Raw genomic sequence first — 19,149 nt, 5'->3', positions numbered from 1 at the left:
GTTTGCTGCGTCAGTTTGGAGTCTGGCATACTGTCTCCCAAGCCACTCCAGTTCCTCGGACAGAGAAATGGCAGGGCCAGAATTTGAAGGCCGTGGACATAATAGTTTTATCCGTCTCTCTGGAGGAAATAAAGACGCTTGCTGGAAACCTCACGGCACGTGACATGTGGGATGCTTTGAAAAAGGCCCACCAGCCAATAATCCCAGCCCAGAGTTTGACTGCATCGGAGGTCCTGGCTGTTTCCCAGAATGCTAGTGAATGCACGGATGCTGAGGGCACCGGTTGCAAGCTGCAGGGGGAGCTGACTGTGATGTCATCCCAGGCAGCATTCCAGCCTCCAGAGGGAGCCAAGGAGTCGGCAGCTGAGAGCTCTGTTTCTCGTGAGAACCAAGGTCAGAGCCTTTGCAGAGGCCGGAAGACCAGATGTAAACAGAGCAAGATGCTTGCAGGTGGCCAGGAGCGGGGGGGCAAGTTGCAAAAGCCCACGCCAGTGGAAAACAAGGCTATGTTTGCTGGCACAGCTCCACCAAAGGCCAAAGGCACGTCTGATGGCCAGGAGCAGGGGGGCAAGTTGCAAAAGCCCTCGCCAGTGGAAAACACGGCTATGTTTGCTGGCACAGCTTCACCAAAGGCTAAAGGCAAGCTGCAAAAGCCCACGCTGGTGGAAAACAAGGTTTTGTTTGCCAGCAAATCTGCTTCGAAGGGGAAGGCCAGGTTTATTGTTGACTCTGCGGCCACGCGCCATCTCACCAAAGACCGCCATCTGTTCATCTCCTTCACACCTCAAGATGGAGAGGTCCAGCTGGCTGATGGAAGGACTTTGCAAGCTACAGGAGTTGGGACTGTGAAACTTGAAAGTCTGCATACTACGATTAGTAATGTTCTTTTTGTTCCAGGAGCTGTGGACAATTTGATAAGTGTACCACAGCTGACTGGGCGTGGTTTTGAGGTATCCTTCAAGAAGACTATCTGTGTCATCAGAAAAGGCAAAGAGGACATGTGGCATGCAAAGTTGATGGATGGTTTGTTCTGTCTAACTTATGATGACAATGGTGTTGCTATGTCTAATGCTGATACTTGTTGTGTTGCACAAACTAACAAGGTTCTTCATGCAGGTTGCATTCATGATGCACATCGAAGGTTTTGTCACCTCTCTTGGCAAGCGCTAGCCAAGATGCCTGGGTTGGTTGAAGGTTTGGACATCAAACCTTGCAAATTTCACATGAAATGTGTATCTTGTGCAGAGAACAAGGTGAAGGTTGCTCCAAAAGGCAAGGAGTCTAGCAGGCAGGCTTCCAAACCCTACCAGCTAGTTCACGCAGACCTGGTAGGCCCTCTAGCGCCCTCTTTGGGAGGAGCAAGGTACTTCATGGTTCTAATTGATTCTTTTTCCAGGTACATTCATGTGTTTATGCTCGAGCAGAAATCGCAAGCATTTCCTAGGTTCAAGGCATTCTGTGCTTGGTTGGAGAATGCTCACGGTAAACGTATTGGTTGTCTGTTTACTGATCGAGGCGGGGAATTCACTTCTCAGCAGTTTGAAGCTTTCCTGACTGAGAAGGGAATCCAGCATGACTTGTCAACGCCTAGATCGCCATGGATGAATGGGCTTGCGGAGAGAGCAAATCAAACGTTGCTGCAAGGGATAAAAACCTTGTTGCATGATGCCAATCTCCCTGAGAAGTTTTGGGGGGAGGCTCTGGCGAATTTTGTTTATTCTTTTAACAGGAGACTGTCATCACCTATTGGTTGTACTCCCTATGAGAAGATGTATGGGAGGAAACCTAATGTCAAGCACTTGAGAATCTTTGGTTCTGACATGTGGGTACACACCCCACAAAGCAACAAGCTTGGGAAGCGTGGGGCACATGGTCTGTTCATGGGGTACGAAAAAGGTGCATACAGAGTATGGATGACTAACTCTAAATCCATAAAGTTCACAAGGAGTGTTGAGTACAATCCTAAGTGGGGGGAAAATGTGGGAATTTTCCAGAGTTACCCAGAGGAGGATGAAGGTGATGTGAAGAAAGCAGATCATGCTGAGAAAGCTGAGGAAACTGAGGATGATGATGATGATGATGATGATCAGAGTTCGGATTCCAGTTCAGTGGGCGGCGCTGCTGCTGCTGTCAGTGACAGTGATGACACAGCAGACTACAAGAGCGCAAAGGCCTCAGTCAGACCATCTGATGAGTCTGACAATGAACTGGAAGAACCACTGTTCACCATTGGTCACTTTTCTCCTAAGAAGGAGGAGATGAGTCCAGAAGACTTGCGTCTGGTTCGCAGGTCTGAAAGGGCGACCAAAGGCAAACCTCCAAAGAGATTTGCTGATGAGTTTGCTAAGATGGCAACTGCTGTTCTTAGTAGCTCAGAGAAGGTGTGGGAACCTTCAAGCTTCAAAGAGGTCCAGGAGTTAACCTCTAAAGATGCTGAGCCTTGGCTTAATGCCATGAAGGCTGAAGTTGATTCCTTAAACAGGAATCAAACTTGGGAGCTGGTACCGGTAGTCCCAGGAATGAGACTGGTTGGCAGCAAATGGGTCTTCAAGGCCAAGACAGACCAGAATGGCAAGGTTGTCAGACACAAAGCCAGATTGGTTGCCAGAGGTTTTTCACAGGTACCAGGGCAGGATTACCACGAGACCTACTCACCCACGGTCAAATATGAGAGCATTCGGCTGATGCTCAAGATCGCTGCGGAGGAGAAACTGCATGTTTCCCATCATGACATTAATACAGCTTTTTTGTACGGAATTTTGAACGAGCAGCTGTACATGCTTCCACCTGACGGGATGCAGATACAGAAGGGAATGGTCTGTAAACTGCGGAAATCCTTATATGGTCTCAAGCAGAGTGCCAGGTGTTGGAACACAAAACTCACTGAAACGTTGCTTTCTCTAGGTTTTCACCAGGGCAAAGCTGATCCATGTGTGTTTGTCAAGGAGGAGGGGCAAAACAAACTGTATTGTTTATGTTTTGTTGATGATCTTCTGATGTTTTGGAAGAATCAGGCTTTTTACCAAAGCACCCTAGCTCAACTGAAGGAGCACTTTGACATGAAGGATCTTGGTGAGGTATCCAACTATCTTTCTCTGCAGGTGGAGAGGGACCAAGCAGGTAATTTTCTGGTACACCAAACACAGAAAATTGCTGATGTATTAACCAGGTTGAATTTGGTTGATGCAAACCCAGCAGACACACCGATGGTGACAGGTTACCAGGTAGACAGTACTGCTGAAGCATTTTCTGACACAACGCTGTACAGATGCATTCTAGGCAAGTTGAATTTCATTGCTAGATGTTCAAGACCTGACATTGCTGTAAGCACTAACCTGCTTAGCAGACATGCTAACAATCCTACTGTTCAGGATTGGAAAGCTCTGAAGCGCATAGCCCGGTATTTGAAAGGGACTATGCACTACAGGCTGAGGTTCACCAGTCAGAAGACTGGAGGTCTTGAAATCTTTGCAGATGCAAGTTTTGGAAGTGACACCACGGATGGTACAAGCACTTCTGGAGTATGCTACATGTACAACCACTGCCTGTTTGACTGGTTGTGCAAAAAGCAGACGACAGTTAGCCTAAGTTCCTGTGAAGCAGAACTCAATGCTCTGTCATTTTCACTCATGGATTGTGAATGGTTGATGCAACTGTTTAAGGACATTGGGGTTTCTGTGAAATGTCCTATACAAGTGTATCAAGACAATAGATCTTGTTTGGCTTTGCTGAACTCGGAGAGTTGCAAGCAAAGAACCAAGTACTTGCAGATTAAGCTACATCGTGCAAGAGAGTGTATTCAGAAAGGACTCATTCAGGTGTCCTACATGCCAGGAAATGAAATTCCTGCTGATCTGTTGTCTAAGGTTGTTAACAGAGAACAACTGAAGGTTTACGCACAAAGGTTGCAATTGGGTTGAACCACAGGTACTACAGGTTACACGGAAAGGGGGAGGATGTTAGGATATTTCCGTTCCACCTTAAAAGGGAGCAGGATGTTTGTATAACAGCCTGCGTAAGTTCCTGTCTCACAGGATGTTTATGTTGTAAGTTCGTTTCGTTTTCTGCTGTTTTGCCTGAGCAGTCGGAGGAGACGGTCATGATTTCTTTGTTCTGACCAACGCCTAATAAACTGTAAATATGCATGTTCTGCTCTCATGCTGTGCAACTTCTGTTGTGTGAATTCTGCTGATAGAGTGTGCACAAGTCCAAGAATGTGGCTATCTTTTCTTGAGGCTTCGTGTCGCTATAAATAGCTGATACTGCGTGACTACGGGAGGTCGATGGATCGTCCAGCACCAAGCTTGGGGCCTCAGATGGACTCTATCTCCCTGGCAGTATCCCAACACTCTGTACGTGGACAGGAACCGAGCAGTAGGGGCTCCCTACAGATGCCCCAACCAACATGTTTCCCACCTGCCCTGCCCCACTGTCTGTCTGCTGTAAACCAGGGGTCAGCAAACTTTTTCAGCAGGGGGCCGGTCCACTGTCCCTCAGAACTTGTGGGGGGCCAGACTATATTTTGAAAAAAATAATAATGAACGAATTCCTATGCCCTACAAATAAACCAGAGATGCATTTTAAATAAAAGGACACATTCTACTTATGTAAAAACATGCTGATTCCCGGACCGTCCCCGGGCCGGATTGAGAAGGCGATTGGGCTGCATCCTGCCCCTGAGCCTTAGTTTGCCTACCCACACACTCTGGACACACCCGGTAAGGGCTCCTGTAGAAATCTGAAGAATTCTAGGGTATGTTTGTATAAGCGAAACAATTTTTCGAAAGGAAGGGGAATAGGGGCACAGACTTAGCAGGGGGTGTCCCTTGCAAGTCGAGACCGCTGGAGCGCTTGACATAAGTTGCAGCAGCTTCCCTCTGGGTGGTCTGAGTCCCTCTTCTTCCCCTGGTGCCTGTCAGTTGCAATTCCACTGCGAAAAGAGGATTGTCCAACTCTTGAGGCTGTGGACAGAAGCACTCTGGGGGGAGCAGGCTGCACTAGGGAGCCTTGTATATCACCTGCTTGAGTGGCTCTTTGTGACATTCCTTCTCCTTCTCAGCGCTGTAGCAAATCTGCCCGTTTCCATCAAAGATACTTCAGTTTGGTTCTGCAAGATCAGTTCATGCGGGATGCTCAGCGTGGATCAAAGACTTGCAGCTTTGGCTTGCTGCTTCCTATCGATAGCCTTAATTAGGATTGCTCTTTATTTTTACAGAGTGACTTTGAGGTCTGGTTTTCCTGGCAGCTGATTTTTTCTGCATCGGCGGGGAGTTGGGCTAGATGACCTCTGAGGTTCCTCCTCTAGTGACGCTCCTCTGTCAGAGCTCACAAAACTTTAGGAGGTGGTGGGGGGCAGTAGGAACTTGCCCCCAGGACCTTACAATCTAAGAAGCCTTCACCTATTCCCCCATTGGGGACACGGGTGGCGCTGTGGGTTAAACCACAGATCCTAGGACTTGCCAATCAGAAGGTTGGCGGTTCAAATCCCCGCAACGGGGTGAGCTCCCGTTGCTCGGTCCCTGCTCCTGCCAACCTAGCAGTTCAAAAGCACCTCAAAGTGCAAGTAGATAAATAGGGAAGGTAAACGGCGTTTCCGTGCGCTGCTCTGGTTTGCCAGAAGCGGCTTAGTCATGCTGGCTACGTGACCCAGAAGCTGGACGCCGGCTCCCTCGGCCAGTAAAGCAAGATGAGTGCCGCAACCCCAGAGTCAGTTATGACTGGACCTAATGGTCAGAGGTCCTTTTACCTTTATTCCCCCACTGGAGCCTTTTAAGGGGCCTTTGGATGAATGGTGTTATACAGTGGTACCTCCGGTTATGAACTTATTTCGTTCCGGAGGTCTGTTCTTAAGCCGAAACCATTCTTAACATGAGAGGCGCTTTCGCTAATGGAGCCTTCTGCTGCTGCCATGCTGCCGCCGCGCGACTTCTCCCTGTTTCTCAGGGCAAAGGTTGCAACTAGGGGCATCTACTTCCGGGTTAGCGGAGCGCGTTAGCAGAAGCGCTTGTAAGCGGGACAGTACATAACATGAGGTTCCACTGTACAGATTTGATCATCATCAACAACATATTGCCAACTCTTATTATCCGTTGGTGAGCTCCCACCTCATATGCCTCCTTGATTTATAGCAGTGGTGGCCAAACTCGGCCCTCCAGATGTTTTGGGACTACAGTTCCCATCATCCCTGACCACTGGTCCTGTTAGCTAGGGATGGTGGGAGTTGTAGTCCCAAAACATCTGGAGGGCCAAATGTGGCCACCACTGATTTATAGGATCCTAAACCACTGTTTGATGTGGACGGATACCCAGGGCTAGAGCATCTGTCCGTGGGTCCCCAGATGTTGTTGGACTACAACTCCCATCATCCCTGAGCTCTGGCCTTGCTAGCTAGGGGTGATGGGAGTTGTAGTTCAACAACATCTGAGGACCCACAGGTAAAGAAAGGCTGGAGGTGGTGCTTGAAGGCCTTCAGCCAAAGAGAGCCCACCTTTCATACAGGAGAGAAATTAGAATATTTGGGTACGCTCTGCAATATTTCTGCTGTTCAGCGAATGGTTTTAGGGCCATAATTCCTGAATTGATCAGCTACTGTGCTGTTAAGGAAGGAATAGCTGGCTGGAGCAAATGTTTCATTAAAGTGCTTCTCCATGCTAGAGATTTCTTGCTTTCTCTATAATTTATTGCTCTGGCCCAATCAGCCTGTGCTGGAGATGGTTAATGCTGCTGTCTCTGCATCGGGCGTAACAGCGGTTAAGAGGCTGAGCCATAAACCTCTCCCATCTTTGTATTCCTATCTGCAACATGGGATAATAACGCTAGACTGCCTTACAAGGCGGTTGTAAGGATTATTAAGACAGCAGAGGCTTTTGACGCTCATAAAGTGTTTTTTGAATGCAAGTAGCAGCACTTATTCCAGATGCAGAGGTGCTGAAGAGGGTCCCATCGTTGGAGGGAAACTGTTGTCTCTCTGTAAGAGTTGCTGCTCTGGCTTCTGCAATTCTGTTGCTTCTGTGTTTTGGGTCTGGCTGGATCACTTGGTTACGCCTTGTTCAGAGATACAGCCAGCTGGCACTCAGAGGAGGCTTCATGGTTTTATCTCTGAGTTGCATTCTTAGCTGTCCATATCTTGGTTAAGACACTCGTGCAGAAACATGGGAGAGACTCGCCTCACCAGAGCTCGGGAAGAGCCCTGTTGCGTCGGACCAAAGGCACATTTAGCATCCCTTTACTGCAGTGGCCAAGGAGATGCGTTCAGAAAGCCCAGAAGCGGGGTGTGAAAGCAATAGCCCTTTCTGGCCTAGCAAATGGAGTTCAGGAGCTTGTTGTTGTCGTTTAGTCGTGTCCGACTCTTTGTGACCCCCTGGACCAGAGCACGCCAGGCACTCCTGTCTTCCACTGCCTCCCGCAGTTTGGTCAAATTCATGCTGGTAGCTTTGAGAACACTGTCCAACCATCTTGTCCTCTGTCGTCCCCTTCTCCTTGTGCCCTCCATCTTTCCCAACATCAGGGTCTTTTCCAGGGAGTCTTCTCTTCTCATGAGGTGGCCAAAGTCTTGGAGCCTCCGCTTCAGGATCTGTCCTTCCAGTGAGCACTCAGGGCTGACTTCCTTCAGAATGGATCGGTTTGATCTTCTTGCAGTCCATGGGACTCTCAAGAGTCTCCTCCAGCACCAAAATTCAAAAGCATCAATTCTTCGGCGATCAGCCTTCTTTATGGTCCAGCTCTCACTTCCATACATCCCTACTGGGAAAACCAGCTTACTGTCAGCCATATATTCATCATAGCAGAGTTAGAAATTTCCATGTGCCAGGAGTGTTTTGTTACTAGCATGGGTCCAGCTGCAACCACATAGCCCCTCCAAACTTGCTTAAACAGGTCAGCAGAAGAGCTTTATCTCTCATTTTTTTCTTCAGGGAATACATACTTCACCCCTACATCCTCAGTTAATTCCTACGATGAGCCTGCGAGGTAGGTTAAGAGACCGTGACTGACTCCAAGGTCACCCATTGAGCCTCCTAGCTGAGTGGAGATTTGAACCCTGATCTCCCAGGTCCTAGTCCGACACTCTAACCACTAAACCACACGGACTCCCTAGAGTCCTTCTGCTATGGGGCAGCTGTATAAATTAAGTACAGTGGTACTTCCGGTTGCAAATGGGATCCATTCTGGAGGTCTGGTCACATTCCGAGGAATTCGCAACCGGAGGACCGCTTCTGCGCATGTGCGCAGCGCAGTTTAGCACTTCTGCTCATGCACGTGCGGAGAAACCTGGAAAAATATTTCTGGCTTTGCCGCGTTCGCATCCTGAAGATTACATATCCAGAGGGATACGTAAGTGGAGGTACAGCTGTCGGTAAATACCGCATTTTTCGCTCTATAAGATGCACCAGACCACAAGACGCACCTAGTTTTCGGAGGAGGAAAACAAGAAAAAAAATATTCTGAATCTCAGAAGCCAGAACAGCAAGAGGGATCGCTGCGCAGTGAAAGCAGCAATCCCTCTTGCTGTTCTGGCTTCTGGGATAGCTGCACAGCCTGCATTCGCTCCATAAGATGTACACACATTTCCCCTTACTTTTTAGGAGGGAAAAAGTGAGTCTTATAGAGCAAAAAATACGGTAAATATGGGATAGCAAAATGTCCCTTAGAGAAAGATCTGAAAGACTTTCCTGGAAGCTTGAATTCGTTTTATTTTGTTTTATTTGGTGTTTCAATTTGTTGTAAACCAGTTTGAGCTTTTCTCTTTAAAGTATAAAGAGGTATAGAAATGAAATGTATAACAACAACAACAACAACAACAACAACAACAACAATAATTCACCTAGCCATTTCATTGTGGCCAGTGTAACCCAGGTTTAAGGTGCCATTTGGCAATTAGCTTATATATTTGTGTTTCTAACACTGCATCCTAGCCAGTAACCATTGATAGGGTTGTTCATGAATTTGGGTGGTTCCATTTTAGCAAGACAGAAAGGCTGCCAGACCATTGATCTATATCTGGTTCAGTTCTGTTCACAGTGTTTAGCAACAACTCTTGGGACCGGCTCTATCATTTGACAGACTTAGGCAGCAGCTTTTGAGTATGAAGACTAAAAGCTAGCAAATTGTTAGGCTGGGGAGGGCGGGGGGCTTCAAAAGCTGGCAACAGCTAGGCTTTCACATATTTATAAAACTAATTCATTAAGACAATTAAGATACCTTTTTAAAAAAAACCAAACATATAAATTCCAAACTCCTTTTTCGTGTGTGCGTGCGCACGTTTGTGCAGAGGGGAATAATTTTACACGTTGCGACCTGGAAAGTGATACATCAGGGCTGCCTTCAGCGGTGGAAACACCCATTTCCTCCTCAGACCACAAAAGAGATTTAACTCTTGGTGGCAGTTCGAATTTCCTGACGCTCGAGACATTCCCTTGCAATGGACCACTGACGCCAAGTGGGTTTGGGTTGGCAACGTTTTTCAAACCGCAAGACTTCGAGAGACTTCAGCAAGAGTCTGGCTTATGCTCTCTGCTGTGCCAGTAGAGCATCGCAGATAAAAGCCAGTGCAAGATGATTTGGGGTTTGGGGGATGAATGGGGATACAGAAAGAGGGAAAAATGAGATTCTGTCTCCTTTTGCTTGATAAAGGCCTAGAACAATTGCCTTAAAGTTGCTGTGCTTGCAGTTGCGTTGATAAGGGAGCGCTCACCGAAAGCGATATTCTTTTCCTGCGCTGCTAATTAATTTTGTACACACTGGAAGCTCTCCCTTTGTCCTTGCAGTCACTATATTACATGAGAATTGGCAGTCAAGCTTTGCAGGAAGAAGCAGCGGGGAACTTTCAGATCTGCCTCTGAGGTGTCGTTCCCTTAAGGCAGGGGTAGACGGACTGTTTTCTGCCTTGGGTGGTCTCCCCCACACAACAACTAGAATCCCCACAGTTCACCAATGTGTGTTAACATAGGAAACTGCCTTATGCCAAGACAGGTGACTGGTCCATCTAGATTACCGTATTTTTTGCTCTATAAGACTCACTTTTTCCCTCCTAAAAAGTAAGGGGAAATGTGTGTGCGTCTGATGGAGCGAATGCAGGCTGCGCAGCTATCCCAGAAGCCAGAACAGCAAGAAGATTGCTGCTTTCACTGCACAGCGATCCCTCTTGCTGTTCTAGCTTCTGAGATTCAGAATATTTTTCTTCTTGTTTTCCTCTTCCAAAAACTAAGTGTGTCTTGTGGTCTGGTGCATCTTATAGAGCGAAAAATATGGTAGTTCTGTCTATCAGCAGCTGTCTGGGACTTCAAGCCGGAATCTCCCAATCCTAACTGGAGATCCTTAGGATTGAACCTTGGACCTTGCAAGGCAGACACTCTGCCACTGATCTATAGCCCATCCCCATAAATTTATTTGTTAGATTAGTTTGTAATCTCATAAGAGGTAAGGCAGCCTTCCCGCGCGTCACCTCTCCAGCCGGGAGAGGGTCGCGGGGGGCTGCTTTAGCTCTGCGCGCGCTCTCCCGGCTGGAGAGGTGACGCGCAGCTATGGAGGCTCCTGCCATAGCTGCGCGTCACCTCTCTAGCCGGGAGAGGGCCGCGGGGCTATGATGTCTTCGCTCCATAGGATGCACACACATTTCCCTTCATTTTTGAAGGGGAAAAAGTGTGTCCTATAGAGCGAAAAATACGGTAACACCGGTCCTGAAAGATCTTCATTGGCTCCCAGTACGTTTCCAAGCACAATTCAAAGTGTTGGTGCTGACCTTTAAAGCCCTAAACGGCCTCGGTCCAGTATACCTGAAGGAACATCTTCACCCCCATCGTTCAGCCTGGACACTGAGGTCCAGCGCCGAGGGCCTTCTGGCGGTTCCCTCATTGCAAGAAGTGAGGTTATAGGGAACCAGGCAGAGGGCCTTCTCGGTAGTGGCGCCCGCCCTGTGGAACACCCTCCCTTCAGATGTGAAGGAAATAAGCAGCTATCCTATCTTTAAAAGACATCTGAAGGCAGCCCTGTTTAGGGAAGCTTTTAATATTTAATGCTGTATTGTTTTTAACACTCGATTGGGAGCCGCCCAGAGTGGCTCGGGAAACTCAGCAAGATGGGCAGGGTATAAATAATAAGTTGTTGTTGTTGTTGTTCTTGTTGTTGTTGTTGTTGTTGTTGTTGTTACCAAGCTGCCCTGACTGGGGCTGAGGGAACTTGGAAGAGGCGCCAGATTCGAAAAGGCTGACCGTCGCTACAGTGGCTCTGTGTTGCATCTGGTACACTGAGATGTGGGGAGTCTGAAAACTGGCAACTTTTGAAGCCTGATACTGCATAAACATATACAGCGGTACCTCGGGTTACATACACTTCAGGTTATAGACTCTGCTAACCCAGAAATAGTGCTTCAGGTTAAGAACTTTGCTTCAGGTTGAGAACAGAAATCGTGCTCTGGCGGCGCGGCGGCAGCAGGAGGCCCCATTAGCTAAAGTGGTGCTTCAGGTTAAGAACAGTTTCAGGTTAAGTACAGACCTCCGGAACGAATTAAGTACTTAACCCTAGGTACCACTGTGTATGGAAATAACCATTCATAACATGCTGCAGTCCTGGGTGAGTTGATTTGAGGGCAAGTCTTGCTGACATCGATGGGCTCCACCTTTGAGCGAAACACTCCTGTTTTTCCTTGTTTGTTTTCCATACGGCCTTTTCACGGACGGAATATTTTAATCCAAATGTGGATGAAGAGCGTAGGAGGCCTCGTATTGTACATTCCGGGGATACCATCTCCCACCGCTCCCTCTCATTCCCACTCTCCTGTTTTTGATTCATAATGAATTGAACCTCCAAGCGTCTCGAAGGGAAGTTTTATCGCTGACCTTGAGTCGTATCAAGTTAGCGTTTCATCCTCTTATTCCTTTGCCTCCTGGTGAGTTAGGCTTGTGATGATGAGACACATTTAACAGCGCCATGCTTGTGGTTTGCTATGGCTCCTTCCCTCTGGGCTAGGAGAGAGTGCTTATGCTTATTTTTTTAAAGAAGCAGGTTTTAAAAAGGTTTTGTTTTTGGTCTATTAAAACAGAATGGCTTTTCCGCTAGACTGGAAACAAAACCTGGATTTATGTCGCTTTGTCGAAAACTCTGTATGGCTGCAATTGTATTGTACTCTCAGAAGTAAGCCCTACTGCATTTGGTTGGCCTTCATTCTAATATAGAAATATAGGGTTGGAAAGGGGATCCAAGGGCCATCTAGACCAACCCCCCGCAATGTGGGAATCACAGCTAAAGAACACCCTGACGGGAGGCCACCCAACCTCTGTTTGGAAACCTCCAATGAAGGAGAGTCTACCATCTTCCATTTTCAACTCGGCATTCTAGTTTTTTTTGTTTTTTTTTTGCAGTATTTTATTTTTATGGGAATAACTTCTTGAGGCAAATCTGATCCATCTATCCAAGTTTAGTGGCCAGTTCTTTAGCCTTGGCTTTTTCAAGCTTAGCAATGCGGGCCACTGACTTCGGCCCCAGAAGATGGCCGCCCCAGTGACGACGAATCTCGTTGTATCTCTCATTGTAGTTGGTCTTGACAGCTTCCACGAGTTTAGCCAGAGCTCCCTTGTCCTTGGGATTAACCTGAGTGAAGGCAACACAGGTACAGGTCTTTCAGTGGACAAGGCGGCCCAGCTTTCCCTGGCCTTTGATGATGGCCATTTTTCTGCACAAGGCAGGCAGGAAAACTACCAGCTCAACGGAGTCTCCATCATGTGCGATCACCACCAGCTGCGCCTTCTTGTTCTCCACCAGAGTTGTAATAATAATAATAAATTTATTATTTGTACCCCACCCATCTGACTGGGTTTCCCCAGCCACTCTGGGTGGCTTCCACAAAGACCAAAAATACACTAAGATGTCACACATTAAAAACTTCCCTGAACAGGGCTGCCTTAAGATGTCTTCTGAATGTCAGGTAGTTGTTTATCTCTTTGACATCTGATGGGAGGGCGTTCCACAGGGCAGGCGCCGCTACCGAGAAGGCCCTCTGCCTGGTTCCCTGTAGCTTTGCTTCTTGCAATGAGGGAACCACCAGAAGGCGCTTGGCGCTGTACCTCGGCGTCTGGGCAGAACGATGGGGGTGGAGATGCTCCTTCAGATATACTGGACCGAGGCCATTTAGGGCTTTAAAGGTCAACACCAACACTTTGAATTGTGCTTGGAAACGTACTGGGAGCCAATGTAGGTCTTTCAAGACCAGTGTTATGTGGTCTCGGCGGCCGCCCCCAGTCACCAGTCTAGCTGCCGCATTCTGGATTAGTTGTAGTTTCCGAGTCACCTTCAAAGGTAGCCCCATGTAGACTGCATTGCCCAAGCGAGAGATAACCAGAGCATGCACCACTCTGGTGAGACAGTTCACGGGCAAGTAGGGTCTCAGCCTGCGTACCAGGTAGAGCTGGTAGATAGGTGCCCTGGATACAGTTGTAATGGTGTTGACACCTGCTCTGATAGGGACGTCGCCTTTCCCTGCAGCCTTTTGCTCTGCATGGGCCAGCGGCCTCTGCTTCTTCTCTTGCTTCGTCTCAGGCCTGTATTTGTGCGCCCATTTCAGAAGCTGAGAAGCTGTCTGATGGTCCAATGCTTGAGTGAACTGGTTAACTGCTGGAGGCACCTTCAGCCTTTTGTAGAGGTTGGTTCTTTGGCGCTGAAGTCGGATATAACGAGGCCACTTCACAAAGCGAGTCAGGTCCCGTTTGGGCTGTATGTTCTGCCCGATGCCGAAGTTCTTGGGCCTGTTCTCAAAGAGAGGATTTACAACCTTCTTGGCCTCCTGTTTCTTGACCACAGCAGAGGCCAGAGCCACCTTCTTCCCCTTGGCCTTCTTCCCCTTGGACATCTTGGCTTCCGCTTCGAAAAGGAAAGCAACTCGGCATTCTAGTTGATTAACCTGCTGATCTAAAGCTTAGGTAAAGGTAAAGGGACCCCTGACCATTAGGTCCAGTCATGACCGACTCTGGGGTTGCGGCGCTCATCTCACTTTATTGGCCGAGGGAGCCGGCGTACAGCTTCCCCGGTCATGTGGCCAGCATGACTAAGCCGCTTCTGGCGAACCAGAGCAGCGCACGGAAACGCCGTTTACCTTCCCGCCGGAGTGGTACCTATTTATCTACTTGCACTTTGAGGTGCTTTCGAACTGCTAGGTTGGCAGGAGCAGGGACCGAGCAACGGGAGCTCACCCCGTCGCGGGGATTCGAACTGCCGAACTTCTGATCAGCAAGTCCTAGGTTCTGTGGTTTAACCCACAGCGCCACCCGCGTCCCTTGATCTAAAGCTTAGGCAGTAATAATAAATTGTTTTCTTTCACCCCAGCTCATTTTCTTTCCATCCTTTTTGGCACGAGACACTATCTGTTTCAAGTTTCTGCAAGGACAGTAAGTTACGTGTCTTAATTATTATATTCGGTTGCGGGGGTTTGAATGTTTGGTTGGGGGACAGGGGCCTTTAGCTCCTCAGTCAGCAGGAGGAGCTTTCACAATGAAACAGCTGTGATTGGCAGAAGCTGATCTCCATGAAGCAAGGTTTTTTTGTTTTTTGAAAAAAGGTTATTAAAAATTCTAAAGCACCTGCTTATGTTATTCCTGGTTCAGTTCTCCCTCTTTTTATGAACAGTAAGATTCTCCATTCGGAGCGCTCCAAAGGCATCAGAGCAAAAGGGAGGCTGTTTTATTTATGGGCAATTTATCTAATTTTTCGAGTTTCACCTGTATACCCACTCCTTCAAGCACTCCTCGTAAGGCTTTGTTTCCAGAATTCTGCAGGATGTGGTGGCATCAGTGTGTGAAAACAGTCAAGATCCAATGATCCCCAACCTTCAGATGTTGGAGATGCCAGCGCCATTCTGGTGCTCAGGCAGCCATCTTGTCTTGGTCGCAACAGGTGGAACCCCTGGTTAATTTCAGACACTGGAGACGGGGCCTTTTCAGTGTTGGCTCCCAGCCTGTGGCATTCTCTTCCGCACAGCTGGCTCCTTCAGTTGCAAGTTGCAAAGGAAGCTGTAAAAGCTCAACCAGTTCCCCTTGCCTTTAATTTAATTTATTATACTGCTTTATTTTATTTGCTGTATCGATGGTTGTTGTTTTTTGTCGGTATGCTTTGAATTGTACTGGATTTGTTCTGTTCTGTTGACATTTGAATTATGCCTTTTAATGTTGCATACTGTCGCTTTTTAAAAACACACACACACACGAAATGGCGTACTTGTTTAATTTAGTGGCATTGGGAAGGCTGTTGTTTTGAAAGGCAGCTGGGAAACATCGGAAATGGAATAAATGAAGGGAAGTAAGATGAAGATCTGGTCTAATCCAGCCGCTCTCTCCTTACGAGGGTGAGTCACTTAGCACAGAGCAAAACCAAAAATCAAAAAGTGCTTTAAGCTTTAAAAACAAAGCCCTACCTAGCTTTGTGCTGTTTACTTTGATAGCCAGGCCACCTCCTGGGACTCTGTCAAAGGTCTTTTCCCAGCACCTGCAAGCTGGGAAAATACAAATTCTTAAGGGCCTTTAGGACTGTTCCTCCGCTGAACTGTTAGAATTCCTGCTCCATGATTGCAGTCATGGGATTTTTGTCTATCACATGATGGTATATGTTTTGCCTCCACAAAGTGGGAAGTGATGGAGACAGAATGTTTGTGTTACTGTGTTTCATGAAGTGGGATCATTGTCCTTTGTTCTTTTTCTCTTTGCTGTCTGATGCTAGAGAGAAAGGGAGCCATGTTGCAGTGCTCCATGTGTGTTTATATGTAAATAAAGTAGATTAGCCAAAATGCTGAGTTGCTGAGGTCTGTTATGCATGATGCGCAAACTCTGTGGATTCCTAAGTGTGCTGGCTCCGAACGATCGACCAGGAGGGAGAGAACATGCCAGTCAGGCATGTGTCTCTGCCCGGGTCCTACTCGAGTGTAGGATGAGCTCCTGACATGAAATACATCCCCTTCCAGCTCCTTTCCACTTGGGGAGGAAAAAAAATTGGCACCCCCCACCTTAGTGTAGACTGTTTCCCCCAGGATAGTTCACTAACATCATGCGGCTTTACCCCAAAGATTATCTTTAAATTGCAAACGACTTACCTCTGATTGATGTCATCTTCCCGGCTGCCTTCAGAGATGGGGGCATGTGAATTATATATTAATTAAGAGTGAAGAAGGAGCTGTTTTGCATAACCCCATTCCAGAAATCTATATTGGGAGAGGCAAATGTGCCCTAAGGGATTGCCAGGGGCAAGACGGGCTGGGGGGGTCGGGCGGGTGGTGGTCTTGCCTAGAGAATCTGTCGAGCGCTGCATTTTTGATCCCATCCAATTGTGTTCACACACCGGGGATTTCCTTTAGCAACCGTAGCTGGCGGGATAAATCTGCACTGGAACAATTTCGTAAGAAGCTGCATGTCATATCTGTGTCGAATAGGCACACAGTGTATAGAAGGGGGAAAAATTAACTCAAAAGTCTTAGCAAGCTTTTCTTGGTGCAGCAAGAACAAGCCAAGCGAGGGAAACAGTGTTTGTGTCTGTGTGTTTAAAAATGCAAAGTTGCTGATTCATATAGGACTCTTCCGTCAGACCAGGGTGTTCAGGAATGAAAAATGGTGTGTTTTTGTGTGTATTTATTTCATACAATTCATATACCACTTGGTTATAAAAGCAGTACCTCAAAGCAGTTTACAAAAGCAATGAAGATAAAATTGTCGATAATTTTGACCATTTCAAAACCAACTCTTTCATAGAATTGCTGAGTTAGAGGGACACCTCACTTACATTTAATAAAGGTAAAGGGACCCCTGACCATTACCGTATTTTTTGCACCATAACACTCACTTTTTTCCTCCTAAAAAGTAAGGGGAAATGTCTGTGCGTGTTATGGAGGGAATGCCTACGGGTGGCATACCTACGGATTTTCCTCCTCTAAAAACTACGTGCGTGTTATGGTCGGGTGCGTGTTATAGAGCGAAAAATACGGTAGGTCCAGTCGTGACTGACTCTGGGGTTGCGTCAAGGGAGACCGTTCCACTGCTGGACCATCAGAAAGTTCTTCCAAAAGCAGGGGCCAGCAAACTTTTTCAGCAACGGGCTGGTCCATTGTCCCTCAGACCTTGTGGAGGGCTGGACTATATTTTGAAAAAAATATTTGGATCAATTCCTCTGCCCTACAAATAACCCAGAGATGCATTTTAATTAAAAGCACATATTCTTCTCATGTAAAAACACCAGGCAGGCCCCACAAATAACCCAGAGATGCAATTTAAATAAAAGGACACATTCTACTCATGTAAAAACACGCTGATTCCTTGACTGTCCGCGGGTCGGATTGAGAAGGCAATTGGGCCAGATTCAGCCCACAGGCCTTAGTTTGACTACCCATGCTATAAATACACAGTTTAAAAGCGTTTAATTAATAGCACAATGAATAAATGGATATTATACAGGATAAACCATTTTTTTCAGGCAACTACTCCCCAGAAGCACATATACTGTATTTATGCACCATCAATTTAATGTGTTGATAGTTCTCAGGGTCTTATTTCCACCCCCGCCCCTTGAAATTTAAATAATGCAAGCAGAGTGGCACGCTGTCGAGTTGTCATGTCTCAAAACATTTCTACAAGTGTCCCGATGAAATTAATCCCCAAGTAGAGATTTGCATTTGTTTGAACAGAAAGTGCACAGCGTGCTATATAAATGTTATTTACCTTATGGACCACCTGAACTCTCATGTCCCAATCCAACCCCTGAGATCTCCTGAAGGAGTGCTGTTAGTTTTTCCATGTATTTCAGAGGCCAAATACCGTGTTTTTTGCTCTATAAGACTCACTTTTTCCCTCCTAAAAAGTAAGGGGAAATGTGTGTGCGTCTTATGGAGCGAATGCAGGCTGCGCAGCTATCCCAGAAGCCAGAACAGCAAGAGGGATTGCTGCTTTCACTGCGCAGCGATCCCTCTTGCTGTTCTGGCTTCTGAGATTCAGAATATTTTTTTCTTGTTTTCCTCCTCCAAAAACTAGGTGCATCTTGTGGTCTGGTGCGTCTTATAGAGCGAAAAATACAGTGCGTGGCTAGAAGATGGACTTTTAGTGTTGCAGGTTCCACGCCATGGGTGCCAACCTGAATAAAATACTGTGGGGGCCAGGTAAGCCCCATCCTGCATAATCGATCACAAGACGCGGTGCACACGCACCATTTGAATGGCGATGCCCATCAACTTTGTGTGGGGGTTCGGTCCCCTCAAATATTTTCTTGTGGGGACTGACGCCTCCACGGCCCCTAGAAGTTGTCTCCTATGTCCCATGCTGTGGAAGACTCCTCAAATTTCCAAGGATGGCTCTTCAAAAGCGATCTTCTTTTTTCTGCCCTCCTCTTGTTTTCACCAATTTAATTTTAAGGCTCATTCTGCAATCTCTCTTAGCATTCTCACATTCTGAGCTTCTACGTAGGTGAGACCCAGATTTTTTGGGTGCTATTAAAATATCTCCCTTGGTCTCGTCTCATGGGAAAGTCAGATGAACCCCAGCTATCAAACTGAGGAATACCTACGTATTAGAATTACTTGTTTTGGTTTCACACCTTACTGTTAATGTGCTATTTTCCAGTCTCCCCCAAAGCAGGCAGCTGTAATATTGAAGGGCCTGGCTTTGGACTGTGTATTTATTTGTATAGCAACTTGATAGTCTGCTCTTAAAATAGTCCTGGATAATCTATCCACCTTTCCTCATAGCTGCCCTAATTTAAAACTTCCTGTCCAACATAGCCATGATTTTCTTCAAAGAAAAACCCTCAAAAATTGAGAAAAGGCTGGTAAATCTTAAAACTGATAAGCAGCTTAGGGGATAGATGGCTAAGTTTGTGGCTTTGAGAGACAATTAGTCTTGCATATGTCATCTTCTTGTCATGACACCTGAAACATGTGGACTTTGTGTAAACTTTTGAATCGGGAGGGTATTTTGCTGCTCTGTAAATTGAATTTGACCCATTTTTAGCATGTGCGTTTGACTAAAATTTAGTTAACGGGGAAAAAGGTACTATTTTGGTTTTATGTGCTGTATAGCTGTCAGAATTTTGACCCGTTGCTTAAGAGCTTTTGAACTAAAGGGAAAGGTAAATAACTTTTATATACCATACTGTGCACTTTCTATTCAAACAAATGCAAATCTCTACTTGGGG

The 19,149-nt window shown here is 46.8% G+C and overlaps 1 protein-coding gene and 1 pseudogene across 3 annotated transcripts in view; one reads left to right on the top strand and one right to left on the bottom strand.

Moving 5' to 3' along the window:
- PAK1 (p21 (RAC1) activated kinase 1) overlaps window positions 1-19,149 on the top strand; it is a 111,353-nt gene that overhangs the window by 11,481 nt on the left and 80,723 nt on the right. Inside the window, exon 1 of one of the 3 annotated variants that reach the window (XM_053385444.1) lies at window positions 14,314-14,375. The exons of the other annotated variants lie outside the window; for them this stretch is intronic. The gene's annotated coding sequence lies outside the window, so the exon portion shown is untranslated. Of the gene's footprint in view, window positions 1-14,313; window positions 14,376-19,149 lie in introns of those variants that run through there. 3 annotated transcript variants of the gene reach the window in all.
- On the bottom strand, window positions 12,334-13,860 carry LOC128412492 (60S ribosomal protein L7a-like; annotated as a pseudogene).

The sequence above is a fragment of the Podarcis raffonei genome, chromosome 4 (assembly GCF_027172205.1).
Source record: "Podarcis raffonei isolate rPodRaf1 chromosome 4, rPodRaf1.pri, whole genome shotgun sequence".
NCBI lineage: Eukaryota > Metazoa > Chordata > Lepidosauria > Squamata > Lacertidae > Podarcis > Podarcis raffonei.
Note: the sequence above shows the minus strand (reverse complement) of the source record. Positions and strands in the feature narration are given on the sequence as shown.